This window comes from Myxine glutinosa, chromosome 5, assembly GCF_964187855.1.
Source record: "Myxine glutinosa chromosome 5, kmMyxGlut1.1, whole genome shotgun sequence".
Taxonomy (NCBI): Eukaryota; Metazoa; Chordata; class Myxini; order Myxiniformes; family Myxinidae; genus Myxine; species Myxine glutinosa.
In genome coordinates, this window is record NC_136265.1 from 37,461,381 (window position 1) to 37,477,454 (window position 16,074).

At 47.4% G+C, this 16,074-nt stretch overlaps 1 protein-coding gene across 11 annotated transcripts in view; it reads left to right on the top strand.

The window, feature by feature from the left end:
* The window catches only part of ST6GAL2 (ST6 beta-galactoside alpha-2,6-sialyltransferase 2), an 86,636-nt gene that overhangs the window by 14,063 nt on the left and 56,499 nt on the right, over nucleotides 1–16,074 (top strand). For 4 of the 11 annotated variants that reach the window (XM_078777918.1, XM_068117339.2, XM_078777915.1 and 1 more), the window contains exon 2: nucleotides 4,166–4,317. The exons of 2 other annotated variants lie outside the window; for them this stretch is intronic. The gene's annotated coding sequence lies outside the window, so the exon portion shown is untranslated. Of the gene's footprint in view, nucleotides 1–4,165; nucleotides 4,318–4,478; nucleotides 4,674–15,306; nucleotides 15,408–16,074 lie in introns of those variants that run through there. 5 more of the 11 variants (XM_068117337.2, XM_078777920.1, XM_068117338.2 and 2 more) reach the window with 3 other exon arrangements.

Consider the following 16,074-nt stretch of genomic DNA (forward strand, 5'->3'; position numbering starts at 1 on the left):
TCTGTCCGGGCTGATGATGATCAGATTGCTGTCCGGGCTGATGATGATGATCAGATTACTGTCCGGGCTGATGGTGATGATCAGATTGCTAGCCGGGCTGTCGATGATCAGATTTCTGTCCGGGCTGATGATGATGATGATGATCATCATATTGCTGTCCGGGCTGATGATGATGATGATCATCATATTGCTGTCCGGGCTGATGGTGATGATCAGATTGCTTTCCGGGCTGATGATGATGTTCAGATTGCTGTACGGGCTGATGATGATGATGATCAGATTGCTGTTCGGGCTGATGATGATGATCAGATTGCTGTACGGGCTGATGATGATGATGATCAGATTGCTGTACGGGCTGCTGCTGATGATCAGATTACTGCCCGGGCTGATGATGATGATCAGATTGCTGTCCGGGCTGATGATGATGATGATCAGATTGCTGTCCGGGCTGATGATGATGATCAGATTGCTGTCTGGACTGATGATGATGATCAGATTGCTGTCCGGGCTGCTGCTGATGATGATCAGATTGCTGTCCGGGCTGATGATGATTATCAGATTGATGTACGGGCTGCTGCTGATGATGAGATTACTGTCCGGACTGCTGATGATGATTAGATTACTGTCCGGGCTGCTGCTGATGCTGATGATGATCAGATTGCTGTCCGGGCTGATGATGATTATCAGATTGATGTACGGGCTGCTGCTGATGATGAGATTACTGTCCGGGCTGCTGCTGATGATGAGATTACTGTCCGGGCTGATGATGATGATCAGATTGCTGTCCGGGCTGTTGCTCAGATTGCTGTCCGGGCTGATGATGATGATCAGATTGCTGTGCAGGCTGATGATGATGATGATGATCAGATTGCTGTCCAGACTGCTGCTGATGATCAGATTGCTGTCCGGGCTGATGATGATGATGATCAGATTGCTGTCCAGGCTGATGATGATCAGATTGCTGTCTGGGCTGATGATGATGATCAGATTGCTGTCCGGGCTGCTGCTGATGATCAGTTTGCTGTCCGGGCTGCTGCTGATGATGATCAGATTGCTGTCCGGGCTGCTGCTGATGATCAGATTGCTGTCCGGGCTGTTGCTGATGATCAGATTGCTGTCCGGGCTGATGATGTTGATCAGATGGCTGTCCAGGCTGATGATGCTGATCAGATCACTGTCCGGGCTGCTAATGATGATCAGATCGCTGTCCGGGCTGCTGATGATGATCAGATTGCTGTCCGGGCTGCTGCTGATGATCAGATTGCTGTCCGGGCTGATGATGATGATGATCAGATTGCTGTCCTGATCAGAATCTGATCAGAATCTGATCAGATCAGATGATGATCAGAATCTGATCAGTTGATCCGATTGCTGTCCGGGCTGATGATGCTGATCAGATTGCTGTCCGGGCTGCTGCTGATGATCAGATTGCTGTCCGGGCTGCTGATGATGATCAGATTGCTGTCTGGGCTGCTGATGATGATCAGATTGCTGTCCGGGCTGATGATGATGATGATCAGATTGCTGTCCGGGCTGCTGATGATGATCAGATTGCTGTTTGGGCTGATGATGATGATCAGATTGCTGTGCGGGCTGTTGATGCTGATCTGATTGCTGTCCGGGCTGATTATGATATGATTGATGTCCGGGATGATGATGATCAGATTACTGTCCGGGCTGATGATCAGATTACTGTCCGGGCTGATGATGATAATCAGATTGCTGTCCGGGCTGCTGATGATCAGATTGCGGTCCGGGCTGATGATGATGATCAGATTTCTGTCCGGGCTGCTGATGATTATCAGATTGCTGTCCGGGCTGCTGATGATTATCAGATTGCTGTCCGGGCTGATCATCAGATTTCTGTCCGGGCTCATGATCAGATTGCTGTCCGGGCTGATTATGATATGATTTCTATCCGGGCTGATGATCAGATTACTGTCTGGGCTCCTGATGATCAGATTGCGGTCCGGGCTGATGATGATGATCAGATTTCTGTCCGGGCTGCTGATGATTATCAGATTGCTGTCCGGGCTGCTGATGATTATCAGATTGCTGTCCGGGCTGATCATCAGATTTCTGTCCGGGCTCATGATCAGATTGCTGTCCGGGCTGATTATGATATGATTTCTATCCGGGCTGATGATCAGATTACTGTCTGGGCTCCTGATGATCAGATTGCTGTCCGGGCTGATGATGATGATCAGATTTCTGTCCGGGCTGATGATGATCAGATTGCTGTCTGGGCTGATGATGATCAGATTGCTGTCCAGGCTGATGATGATCAGATTGCTGTCCGGCCTGATTATGATATGATTGCTGTCCGGGCTGATGATCAGATTGCTGTCTGGGCTGATGATGATCAGATTGCTGCCCGGGCTCATGATGATCAGATTGCTGTCTGGCCTGATTATGATATGATTGCTGTCCGGGCTGATGATGATCAGATTACTGTCCGGGCTGCTGCTGATGATCAGATTGCTGTCCGGGCTGATGATGATTATCAGATTGCTGTACGGGCTGCTGCTGATGATCAGATTACTGTCCGGGCTGCTGCTGATGATCAGATTACTGTCCGGGCTGATGATGATGATCAGATTGCTGTCCGGGCTGTTGCTGATGATCAGATTGCTGTCCGGGCTGATGATGATAATGATCAGATTGCTGTCCAGGCTGCTGCTGATGATCAGATTGCTGTCCGGGCTGATGACGATGATGATCAGATTGCTGTCCGTGCTGATGATGATGATCAGATTGCTGTCCGGGCTGATGATGATGATGATCAGATTGCTGTCCGGGCTGATGATGATGATCAGATTGCTGTACGGGCTGCTGCTGATGATCAGATTGCTGTCCAGGCTGCTGCTGATGATCAGATTGCTGTCCGGGCTGTTGCTGGTGATCAGATTGCTGTCCGGGCTGATGATGATGATCAGATTGCTGTCCGGGCTGATGATGCTGATCAGATTGCTGTCCGGGCTGCTGATGATGATCAGATTGCTGTCCGGGCTGCTGCTGATGATCAGATTGCTCTCCGTGCTGATGATGATGATCAGATTGCTTTCCGGGCTGCTGATGCTGATCTGATTGCTGTCCGGGCTGATTATGATATGATTGATGTCTGGGCTGATGATGATCAGATTACTGTCCAGGCTGCTAATGATGATCAGATTGCTGTCCAGGATGATGATGATGATCAGATTGCTGTCCGGGCTGATAATCAGATTTCTGTCCGTGCTGATTATGATATGATTGCTGTCCGGGCTGAAGATCAGATTACTGTCCGGGCTCCTGATGATGAGATTGCTGTTCGGGTTGATGATGATGATAAGATTGCTGTCCAGGCTGATTATGATATGATTGCTGTCCAGGCTGATTATGATATGATTGCTGTCCGAGCTGCTTATGATATGATTGCTGTCCGGGATGATGATGATCAGATTACTGTCCAGACTGCTAATGATTAGATTGCTGTCCGGGCTAATGATGATCAGATTGCTGTCCGGGCTGATCATCTGATTGCTGTCCGGGCTGATGATGATCAGATTGCTGTCTGGGCTGATGATGATCCTATTGCTGTACCGGCTGATGATATGACTACTATCAGGGCTGCTGATGATCTGATTGCTGTACGTGCTGATGATGATCAGATTGCTGTCCGGGCTGATGATGATCCTATTGCTGTATGGGCTGATGATATGACTATTATCAGTGCTGCTGATGATCTGATTGCTGTCCAGGCTGATGATGATCAGATTGCTGTACGGGCTGATGATTATCAGATTGCTGTGCTGGCTGATGATCAGATTGCTGTACGGGCTGATGGTGATCAGATTGCTGTACGGACTGCAGGTTGATCGAATTGCTGTCCAGGCTGCTGACGATCTGATTGCTGTCCGGCTGCTGATGATTTGATTGTTGTCTGGCTGCTGATGATCTGATTGCTGTCCGGCTGCTGATGATCAGATTGCTGAATGAGCTGCTGATCTGATTGCTGTCCGTGCTGCATGTTGATCTGTTGCTGCCTGTGCTACGAGTTGATCTGATTGCTGTCCGGCTGCTGATGATCAGATTGCTGTACGAGCTGCTGATCCGATTGCTGTACGAGCTGCTGATCTGATTGCTGTCCGTGCTGCAGGTTGATCTGTTGCTGCCTGTGCTGCAGGTTGATCTGTTGCTGCCTGTGCTGCAAGTTGATCTGATTGCTGTTCGGGCTGATGATCCGATTGTTTCCCGGGCTACTGATGATCTGATGTATTTTTGGCTGCTGCTGGATGTGTTTGGTGTCGTGAACGTGTGGCTGTCATGAGCATGAAGGTGGGTTCTGTTTGCACGTCATGGTAAGGAATGGCTGCGTGGAGGTTTGCGGTTAAATTAAACGGTTTACGTGATCATCTCGTGTGCCCTGAATTCCTTGAAGTAAGGGAAGCATTCGCTCTCCGCTTCATTTCTCGGCACCACGACCTTTGTATTCCAAGGTAACTTCCGGGGTTCCCTGTCGACCCATGTAAACACGTGCTTGGAGGGGTGTTGTGCACACTACCCTTTCACCTCACTGGACACGAAGTTAACCAAGCTCGGTTACGGTGACGTAACAGTTCGAGCATCCGTTATGAGTCTGGGAGGTCGGTGTTTCGAATCCCGGCCGAATCCTGCAAAAGGCTTTAAAAATGGTACGTGCTGCTTCCATGTTTGACGCTCAGCATTTAAAATGGACAAACACTGACAAACAACGATATTATACAAGTATAAAAGCCCATCAAAAATGATGGATTGGAACAGTTTATTCGACGGTGCAGCCTCGTGAGCGTGCCAAAGTCTGAAGCCTGCTTATATCTTTTTATTTATTTGACATCCTACGTATTGTTATGTCGGGGGGTAAAGGAATATCTAGAGCCAGGTAGATCTGTATAGGTAACATGCTTATATCTTCTTTATTTATTTGACATCCTACGTATTGTTATGTCGGGGGGTAAAGGAATATCTAGAGCCAGGTAGATCTGTATAGGTAACATGCTTCGACTGTCGCGATAGGGAATCTACCCTGTAATAAGTTCTGTGTTTTTAGGTGGTTTGTCGGGGTAAGAGTATACCTGTGAACATACAAGGATGTTCGTGTGTTAAATAGTTGTAGGGACTAAGATAAACCCCTGTGTGTCAGACCTGGTAATCATTCCTTTGTCCCTTATGGCAACGCACTCATATAAACACTTAGATAGGTCCTTAGTGCACACATTAATTAGTTCCCTTCCCTTACAATGACCTTGGAAGAACACAGGCAGGAAGCCAGATTGGGGCACCGCCGGATGGCCGCCGCCAGCCGCACCACCAGCTGGCCTAGCAACATCGTGTGAGACGAGCTGTAACCATGCCCAGGAGGACTGTGATTGGTTGGTGCGGAAGGCGCGAACCTGGAACCATTCAGCGCGGAAGGCGCGAGGAGGTTCGGTGGACGGCAGGAAGCTACGAGGCTCTGGTTGGTGGCGCGCCAGAACTGACGTCACATGGCAAAGCTACAAAACGGCTCGCTGGACGACATTTTGTCTCTTAGCTCTCTTCGTGCTGGACCCCTTTGTATTGAAGATCTCTCTCTCTTGGCTTCTTCGCTTGTCGTTGTTCGTCCTTGGCTCTTGGCTCTTCGTCTTGAGAGGTCCTGGTGGTCGTTGGTTCGCCATCTGCGTGGTACTTGGAGCGGTCCTTCTCGGTGGTTTCGGAGCTTGGAGTGGTGCTGGGGCCTCGTGTGCGATCGACTCGGAGCTTGGAGCGGTGCGGGCTGCGCGGGGCCTGGCGAAGTGTGCGAGCGGGCGAACGGAGGGTTTCCTCGCGCCAAAGCTTGGAGCTGGACGGGGCTGCGTTGGACGACGGACAGATAAGCTCGCACCACATTACACAAACCCACGACGAACGTGTTCTTTTGTTAATTCATTTTCCCCTGTCTCGTGTTTGGAAGTCGGTGTGTGGGATCCCAATTTAGGATCATTATTAGATTTATCATCGTGTTTCCCTGTCCCGACCTTTATTTAAAATAAACCCTTGCATTACTTTCCATCCCTTGTTAAACCCGTGTTCGTTTGAGTTAATCCCCTGCAGGATCGGAGCTGCCACTTGTATGTAAATGAACACTTGTTTTACTCTGTGAGTGTGCACATCACATGCAGCGAATTTTAACTCCCTGTGCCTTGTATTTTTTTTTAACTCTTCTGTACACTGCCCTTGAGGCTCAGTTGGCAAGCCACCATCTACAATTCCAATAGAAGAGACCAAATTACTCTTTTATGGAAAATGTTTTTCGAGTTTGTTTTATCCTAACAAATATACTGTACTGAACACACATTCGTGTCAAAAGATTGGCCTTTAAAACCTACCCTTATGAAGAGGGACAGACGCCTGTAAAAACACACAAACTGACAATTTGTTTTAGATGGTAGATACAGGGGTGTCGAGAAGAGAGGTTGGGGGGGGGGGGGGGTCGCTGCCTTGGGGCGCGGGGTCCGTTGAGGGGCCCGTGGTTCTCCTGTATTTTTTTTTAAACAGTACATTTAAACAAAAAAAATTATTAGCCATCTTAACCAGTTTGAACAAGATCAGGAAATGCATGTCCGAGAAATGGTTGAGGACGTGTTCAATATCGGGTTTTTTACAACGAAAATGGCTGCCAGTCTACCAGTCGGCCATCTTTGATCAGATCGCAAAATAAAGTGAGGCACATCTGTATGTCATCATGTACCCGAGGACCCAAAAGGTCCTCGGGTCCAAAAGGTCCAAAAGGTATGCCAAGTTTGAACAAAATCGGATCACACCTTTCCGAGATATTGTTGCAGACGCACGGACGGACGGACAAGTCCCAATCAATAAGCCCCCATTTTGGACTAAGTCTAACAACTTTGTCACCAGAATGATACAATAGTCTGGATTTCATGGAGATGAATCCAAATGGTCGGGCTGACAGGATGGCCTAGAGGTACGCACACTTGTCTCTAAGCTGTCTAGCCTGGGTTTGAATCCCGACCCAGTTATAAAGTGTCATCCCGGTGTTTCACAGGCAAGATGATTCATCCATGTGTGGTTCATCCCTTGGTTGGACATTGAACTGCATGGGCGTCCCGTCTACCAGCATTAGTTGGTGGATGTTAAAGATCCCATGGTGTCCTTCGTGAAGAATAGGCGACTCATCTCCGGCACGATGAAGGAATTCTAAATTTCTGCCCTAACCAGCAGAGGGCATAGCCACACCCTCAGCCAATGATGCCACCACAAATTAAGAATCCAAATGGTTGATAATTATCAGTCACTCAAAAAATCATCATTGTTTCCTTGTAGGTACTGAACTACCACCGTGAAAGCTCTGTGTCGTGTGGCCTACCTTCCCTTTTTTGTTTGTGTGGTGTCCTTTGCTCATAGCTCAGCCTGGTGTTGGCGTAGCAGTTAGGGTGCCGGCTTGGGATCCTAGGATCCTGGGCTCGAATCCCGGTCGATCGCTGAATTAACACCAGGGGGGTTGACGCAGCCCGTCATCCTTCCGAGGTCTGCAAATTGAGTACCAGTTCACTGGTAATTCCCTGCGTGTCGCAAGAGGCGACTAACAGGGTTGGCGGCAGGAAGGGTATCCGGCCATAAAACTTTGCTTCAAAAATAGGACCACGGTGCCCAAAAAAAGGCCAACCCCTGCCCTGCGGGGAAAAAAATGCCCTCTAAAGGTGGTTGGTGTCCTTTGCTCCCATGGAATTTGTTTCATGTTTTGGAAGTTCATGCTACAGGCCTGGTGGAACATTGCATCAGTAGAAGATAGACCCATTCATATCTAATTACTGAGCAAATCTCTTCCATAGACTTTAGAAAGTTAGTACCTCTGCCACCGAAGGTGGACCAAGGTTATGCTTTCAGCATCGTGTGGTACAAAACGTAAACAGGTGAGCCAGGCAGAGGTTTGCGCTCTACTGAGTGCCCTTCTAGTTGTCATTCTTCATTTGTTCTTTGGAGAGATATCTCCCTCTCCATTCTATTTGTATCAACTGTGATTCAGGGATATGAATGTGCGGGGTGGTTGCCATCATGAGTCTTGCTTTACAAATGTGGTTGTTAATCATTGTTTTGATTTATTTTTTCCCCTACAGTAGGGTTTCAAAACTGACCAATGCTTTTCCTTCCTGCCTATCCCTCGCAGACTCATATTGAAATGTAACTGCCCCTGCGTCACACTGCGTTTCTTGTTGCTTTCAGTCATTTTGTCCCTCTTGTTCCTCCATGAGCCTCGCCATTTTTATTCAAAATACCAGCATTTTGAGTTTGAATGTCTTGAATAGAACCCTTGCTGAAATGTTTATAACGTTATCGGTCATTGGTTCGATTGATCTTTTTTTGGTCACGTCACGGTCCGGTCACGTTTTTTTTTTGCCAATCGTATGGAGAAATAGTTTTCAACAGTCGAGGGTGCGAATTGATTCGATCGGTCCAAACGTCCAGCTATCTCCTTTATTTCCGATCATATGGCTAAATAAAAGTAACCTTTTGTTGAAAAAAAATTTTTTCCATGAAATAAAGTTCCTTAAAAAGTTACAAAAGAGAGAAAGGGTGGTGGTGGGGGCCCCAAGGTTGTTTGCCTCGGGGGCCGGGCTGGCTCTCGACGCGCCTGGGTCGATATCATTTTTTTTTTTTTTTTTTTTTTTTTTTTTTTTTGTATACAAGATCGAGGCTCGTGAAAGAGCGAAAATTAATCACACAGAAAGACAAACAGACACATAAAACAAATAACATCGGGAGCGGTAGACAAGATGGGGAGAGAGGGGGAAGGACACAAACACAACATTTGAGAGCAGGGACCGAGAGACATGGAGACATCGAGAGATCTGTGGGAGGGAGAGGGCTTTGGGGGGGAGGCATGTGAAGGGGGGAGGCATGTGAAGGGGGGGAGGCATGTGAAGGGGGGGGGGGGGTGGGAGAGGTATAAACATATGGACACTGCCAGGATTTCCAGGAAATAAGTTGGAATTTCAAACAAGGTGGATCTGGGGTGAATTAGTAGGGGTAGAAAAGATCAAGGTTATGGATGGGGGAAGATAAGAGATGGTGGTGAACAGCTGTTTTAAAGACCTGGAGGGAGGAGAGGGATTGAAGGGAGTGTGGGAGTTTGTTCCACAGGCGGGAGAAAAGAGGAATGAAAGAGTGAAGGTGAGCAGAGAGCCGAGATTTCGGCAGTTTAACCATCAGAGGGTTGCTGGCAGATCTTGTGCGACCTGTAGGAATATTTGGGGGACAGAGCACGGAGAGAGCTGGGGGAGCAAGGCCGGAGAGGAGTCGGTAGAAGACAGAAAGACCACCTACCTGCCTGCGGTGAGTGAGTGAAAGGCCCTCAGAGATAGCTTCATCGCGGGAGATTCCAATGATTTTGAAAGCTTTGGATTCAACAGCGTGAAGCCGAGCCAGGTGTGAGGCAGGAGCACCAGCCCATAGGGGAGAACAGTATTCCATTGAGCTGCGGATGAAAGCCTTGTATGTGGTGAGGAGCTCAGGTGTGCCGAGGAAGGACTTCGCACGACGGAGGATGCCCAGTCGGCGACTGGCTTTGGAGGCCAGCTTGGAAATGTGGTTTTCCCAAGAAAGATCATGGCAGATAGTGAGACCCAAAAGCTTGAGTGACAGAACTTCTTGGAGAGGATTGTTGAGAAAGTAGATGGGAGGGTTGTCCAGTCGATCTTTTCGGAGAGACATAGTAAGAGAGTGAGATTTGGCAGGATTGAAAGACATGTTCCACTTGTTTGACCAGTCTGTGATTTTGTCCAGGTCTTCAGAGAGTGAGGAGGCTGCAGACTGCCTATCTGAGGGAAGAGGAATGGAGCGGCAGAGAGTGGAGTCATCAGCAAAGAGATAGAGAGGATTTTCCAGAGAGTCAGAGAGATCATTGATAAAGACCAGAAAAAGCACAGGGCCCAGCACACTTCCTTGGGGAACTCCAGCCTGAACAGGAAGGGGAGATGAGAGAAATCCATTCAGGGCCACACGTTGACTACGACCAGAGAGGAAGTCCGCAAGCCATGCATGGAGATTTCCATGGATACCATAGGAGGAGAGTTTGGTGAGGAGAGCTGGGTGCCAGACCGTATCAAAGGCCCTTGATATGTCAAGGGAGACAGCTCTGATTTCCTGTTTGGCATTCAGGACCTCCATCCATTGTTGAGACAGCAGAAGCAGCATGTCCAGAGTAGAGTGACCTGGTCTGAAACCAAATTGATGATCAGAGATCAAGCCATTGGAGAAGAGGAAAGATTTCATATCCGAAGCAATGATGGATTCCATGACTTTGCTGATAATTGGGAGCAGGCTGATTGGTCTGTAGTTGCAAGGATCTGTTTTTGCACCTTTTTTGTGTAAAGCGGTAATGTTAGCTGATTTCCAGGATGCTGGCAGATGACCTTGAGCAAAAGATAGGGTGAAAAGAACAGAGAGAGGGTGAGATAGAGCGGCAGAGCAGGATTTTAGGACCCGTGGGCTGATGCCGTCTGGTCCAGTTGCAGAATCAGAGTCGAGGTTTGACAAAAACTCCTCCACCTTGTCAGGAGAGAAGGACACAGAGTCCAGGAGCATTTGGGTTCGACTGGGAAAGGTGGGAACAGAGAGAGATGGGTTTGGGACTAAGGATTTCGAGGCGAACACAGAGTTGAGGCATTCGGCTTTGTCACGTGCGATGTCAACTGTGTGGCCATTTGAGGTAAGGGAGGGGATGGAGGGGGAACAAACACCAGAAACGGATTTGACCAGACGCCACCAGGATTTGGAGGAAGGAGACAGGTTTGAGAGTTCATTCTTGAGTGAGGAGAGATAGTGCTTCCTGGCACTCCTGAGGGTAGACACACACTTGTTCCGAGCTTGGTGGAAGGAACTGAGATTTCCTTCAGTTGGATTAGCCTTCCAAGAGGCAAAGGCAAGTTGTTTCAGGGCAACTGCCTCACCACAAGATTCAGTGTACCATGGACGGGAGGAAGGGTAAGACAATTGAAGGCGAGATGGGATAAATCTGTGCATGAGAGAGATCAGTTTGCTTTGGAAGAATTCCCAGGAAGAATTGATGTCAGAGGCAGTGGAGATGGGAGACCAATCCAGACGATTGATGGCTGCTTGAAGACCGTCCCAGTCGGCCTGAGTGAAATGCCAGACTCGTCGACGCTGAGGAGGCTCTCTGAGAATGGCCAGAGAGATGTCCACTTTGACAAGCACATGATCAGAAGAACCGATTGGAGCAGAAGAAGAGCAGCAGACATTAGCAGGGAAGTTTGTCATAACCAAGTCTAGAAGAGAAGATACTCCATTGGCTGAGATCCGGGTCGGGAAATTGACAGATTGTGTCAATCCCAGTGAGTCACAGAAGTCCTTTGCTGAGGTGCCATGACTAGTGAGAGAGGAACCCACACCCAACCAGGTGGCATGATGACAGTTGAAGTCACCACATATGAGGAAGAGAGAGTTGGGATGAGTGGATAGAAGTTGGTCCATGTTGTCAGACATTGAAATGTAGATGGAGTCATCACTGTTTGGGGGACGGTACAGAACACATATGAACAAAAGGTGGGAGCGGAGAGGAAGCCGTAACCAGAGGTACTCCTGCGGGTGAGGAGGAAAGAGAGCAGTGCAAGGAGAGTGAGGAAGAGAGTTTTTGACAAAGATAGCCACCCCACCACCAGGCCGAGGCTCAGGTCTATCATACCGGAGGAGGGAGTAACCAGGAAGAGTTATTAAGGAATCAGAGACATCTTGAAGGAGGAAAGTCTCTGTTAAGCAGATCAAGTCTGGATTGTCAGAAGCAACCTGTATGGAGAGATCAGTCAGGTTTGAGCGAAGGCCCCGGATGTTTGAGGTCCATACCGTTAATGAAGAGAGAGGGGGAGCATCGGGTACAGGACAGGGGAGGGGAGGAGTAGGGTAAGATGAAGGATGAGAGGGGGAGGTAGGGAGAGCAGTTGATAGTGTTTCAGATGTTGCAGAAGAGTTCCAAGAGAGGGAAGGATGAGGAGGATGAAAGGTTTGCTGGTGAAGGGATGCGGCACAGTGAGGGGTTGTTTGAGGGGGGGCAGAGGAAAGTAGAAGGTTTGGGGGGGTGGAGGTATGAGATAGAAGGGAGACGAAGTGGGGAGGAGGCAGCTTGGAGGAGGAGGGGGGAGGAGAGAGAATTGGAGAGGAATGGTATGGGGGGAGAATTGAATGGGAGGGTTTGGGGGGGAGTTTTGAAGGGGAGGAGTGAGGGGGGAGTTTAGGAGGGGAGGGGCAAGGGGGGAGTTTTGGAGGGAAGGGGAAAGGGGGGAGATCAGGAGTGGAGGGGCAAGGGGGGGGATTAGGAGGGGAGGGGCAAAGGGGAAGTTTAGGAGGGGAAGGGCAAGGGGGGAGTTCAGGAGTGGAGGGGCAAGGGGGGAGTTTAAGAGTGGAGGGGCAAGGGGGAAGTTTCAGAGTGTAGGTGCAAGGGGGGGGATTTGGATGGGAGGGGCAAGAGGGGAGTTTAGAAAGTGGATGATTAATGAAAGACGAACATTGATAACAAATTGGGTTTGTTGTGATTTTCAAGTTAGCAATCCGGTTCAGGATGATGGAGGAGGGATGGAATGAATGTGAATTTAGACCATGTAGTGAGGGAGACGTATAAGATATTGAATTTCTTTTTTTTGAAGTGGAATGAGTTGGAGAGGAAATTGAGAAAAGCCTTTTAAATAGGAAGAAAAACAGCGTGTTGTAATATACCACTGAATAAAAAACAGAAGGGGAAAGGTTAAACATATTTAAAAATATTTAAACAGAACTATGAACAATCTTATATGCACAAAAATACCAACGGGGGGAGAGCCGAGAGGGACCACCACGAGTCACGTGAACAGGGCAAACGGTGGATGGCAAGGAGATAATGGGGGTGTGGCGAACAGCACACCTGGACAGAAAATACAGGATGAGACAACAGTACACGTGGAGAAAATAAAATAAATGTTTTTGTTTTTTTTTGTTTGTTTTTTTTTGGGGGGGGGGGGGGGGGGGGAATTAGAACGTTAGACAGTATTATGTTCGGGGTAGAAGGGAAAAAACCAAGAGCCAAGCAAAACACACTTAAGTTAACAAAACACCGACGGGGGTACAACTACAAGGCCACACACAAGGACAGAAAACGATTAATTAATTACGAGTTACAGGAAATTCAAACCAAAACTAACTATAATCAAACAATATCACATGGACGATAAAATAACGAATTGAAATTTGACAATCTATCTGGGGAAATGGGGGAGAAACACGTGGTCGAAGAACGAACGAACGAATAAGAATGAATAAACGAATGAGCACAGAGAAGGTAGTCTTTTTTTTTTGTTTTTTTTTGAGTTGAGATTTACATAAGGAAGTAGGCTTTGGGGTGGAAAGACTGCGAAAACAGAGAACGAAAGTTACTGGATCACAAACGACAGGCGCTGAGAGAAAAACAAAGCCTCAAGGTTGTACAGTGTACACTGTACAAGACCTCGAGACGACACGAATTAACGCGATTTTCAATACAGGTATGAAAGATTTGCACCGAAAATCTTTGACGGGACAATATACGTACATACACCATAAAAGAAATACAGTTATAACGAAAATACAAATTGGAACAATGACTTAACTTCGATTTCGATGGAGAGCGTGGAGACCTGCGAAAAAACGAACCGTCGCCAGCAAGACCCAAAACCCAGCAATTATCTTATTATAATCTTATTATAATAGAGCAAACGTATATGGTTATGTATGTCGCTATGTTTATATGCAACGATAACGGCTTCTTCTTCTTCAAATAAAATTACCCCCCTCTTAATTGCGTTAAGACTGCTGAGACCCCTCAGACCTTTGAGACCCTTTCATTCCCCCAAGACCCTTCAGACCACCAAGACCCCTGAAGACCCAAAATACCCTGAAGACCCAAAAAGACCCCGAATACCAAAAAGACCCCGAAGACCCAAAAGACCCCGAAGACAAAAAATACCCTGAAGACCCAATAGACCCCGAAGACCCAAAAAGATCCAAAGACCCTTAAAGACCCAAAAGCCTCTGAAGACACCAAAGACCCAAAATACCCTGAAGACCCAAAACACCTCAAAGACCCAAAATACCCTTAAAGGCCCGGAGGATCCAAAAGACCCTGCAGACCCAAATGGCCCTGAAGACCCAAAACACCATGAAGACCCAAAAGACACCGAAATGGACAAAGATGCCTACCCCTCTGAAACGACGTGTGGTGAGGCGTGCGGAGCGCGCCGAGTGACGCTAGTATGTATCAATAATGGAGATACTTGTGATATCTGGTGCTATCAGCATCAGCCTTGACAGTACAGGAGCCTTCTGTTTATGTATAAAATTTGACCAAATATAATCCTCTTTTTGTTTTCTTTTACTGTTTTAATTTCCTTAATTTGTCACACGTCCTCATGCGTACATCATCATGATATGCATATTTTGCATAAAAAAACATGGCGAGGTCAATTGATGTTTTGCCCACAGTCCCTGCATGGTAAATAATACATTTCATCATTTCCAGAAAAAAGCAGGTAAATGGAAAAAAAAATAAAAATGTTTTAGGTCAGGTTACAATGCCCGTCCTCTCCTTCCCATCCAAAGAATGAAATACTCCACCATGTAGCACTGCACAGCTCTCTTTCGCCACGCGACTGTGAAACAGAACCGAAGAATGTCCCAGAGGCTTGCTTTCCTCTCCATTATCCTGTTTTAATTCGTACGCTTCCACTCCAAACCCCCCATCCTCCATCCTCTTTGTTCCTATTCATTGTCTATACTCCTCCCTCTCCTCCCATATTTTATTTTTTTTCTCATTCCTCCTCCCATCCGTGTGCATTCTGTTTCTCTCTCTGTTCTCCGACGCCGCGGTTCTGTTCGAGCCGCCGGAGTCTGTCGTCACCCCATGGTGCTCACCAGACTCTCCGGCATGTTTGCTCACCATGCTCGGTGAGTTCCTGGTCCGATCCCGGTCTGTGCGCAAGTATCTTATAATAATGAATTTGAAAAAAGATGAAGAAGGGCCATGATTGGTGTGGGCTTTTATCGATGATAAGAAATTTATGTTGATTGGGCGATGCAGAGGATGCCACAGAGAAATGATTAGCTTGAAGAGAGCATTGCATTGAAAAGATGGAGAAGTGGGTACGAATTGAGTGTTTAGTAGCTGTTGTGCTTAAAACAAGGGAAAGGGCAAAAGACCGGTTATAATGAGGCATCTGATTTTGGGGGAGTGGCTCCGCTCTCGGAATCGAGGAGACGAAATATAGGGAGTGGTTGTTTGTGCAACAGACAAGTGGTGTGATATATTGCAAGAAGCAGTCCGTGTGGTTTCATGTTGCGGTGAAGGAAAGCATGTGGGAACCTGCGTAGTAGGTGCGCTTTGCATTAATTTGGTGAGTGGTGAAAGGGTGTATTATATTGGTGGAGAGAGATTGTGCCTGGTAAGAGAGAGTTTCACAGTTTAAAAACATGATATTATGCTTTCCTCCAGTAGAAACATATTCTAACTTGGTAGGAATCTCCATGTTCACATTTGCGGCAAATTAAGTTGAAGGAATTGATTTTATACATTATCTCTTAATTTAAATATTTGGAATACCAGCGAGCCGCCTCATGAAGGTTCTGTGGTTTAGCTTTGACCTATTACCCTTCCGATTAATTAAATGTACACATAGGGGAGAGGCAGGTTCGTTGATACAACCTTCCTCCTAGGCCTCAGAAATGAAACTAGTATAAATGCTGCCCTCTGTTGTCAGCTAGTTTTTTTTGTTTGTTTTTTGTTGTTTTTTTGTATACAAGATCGAGGCTCGTGAAAGAGCGAACATTTATCACACAGAAAGACAAACCGACAAACCGACACATAACCGACAAACCGACACATAAAACAAATAACATCGGGAGCGGTAGACAAGATGGGGAGAGAGGGGGGAGGACACAAACACAACATTTGAGAGCAGGAACCGAGAGACATGGAGACATCGAGAGATCTGTGGGAGGGAGAGGGCTTTGGGGGGAGGCATGGGAAAGGGGGTGGGAGAGGCATAAAACATATGGACACTG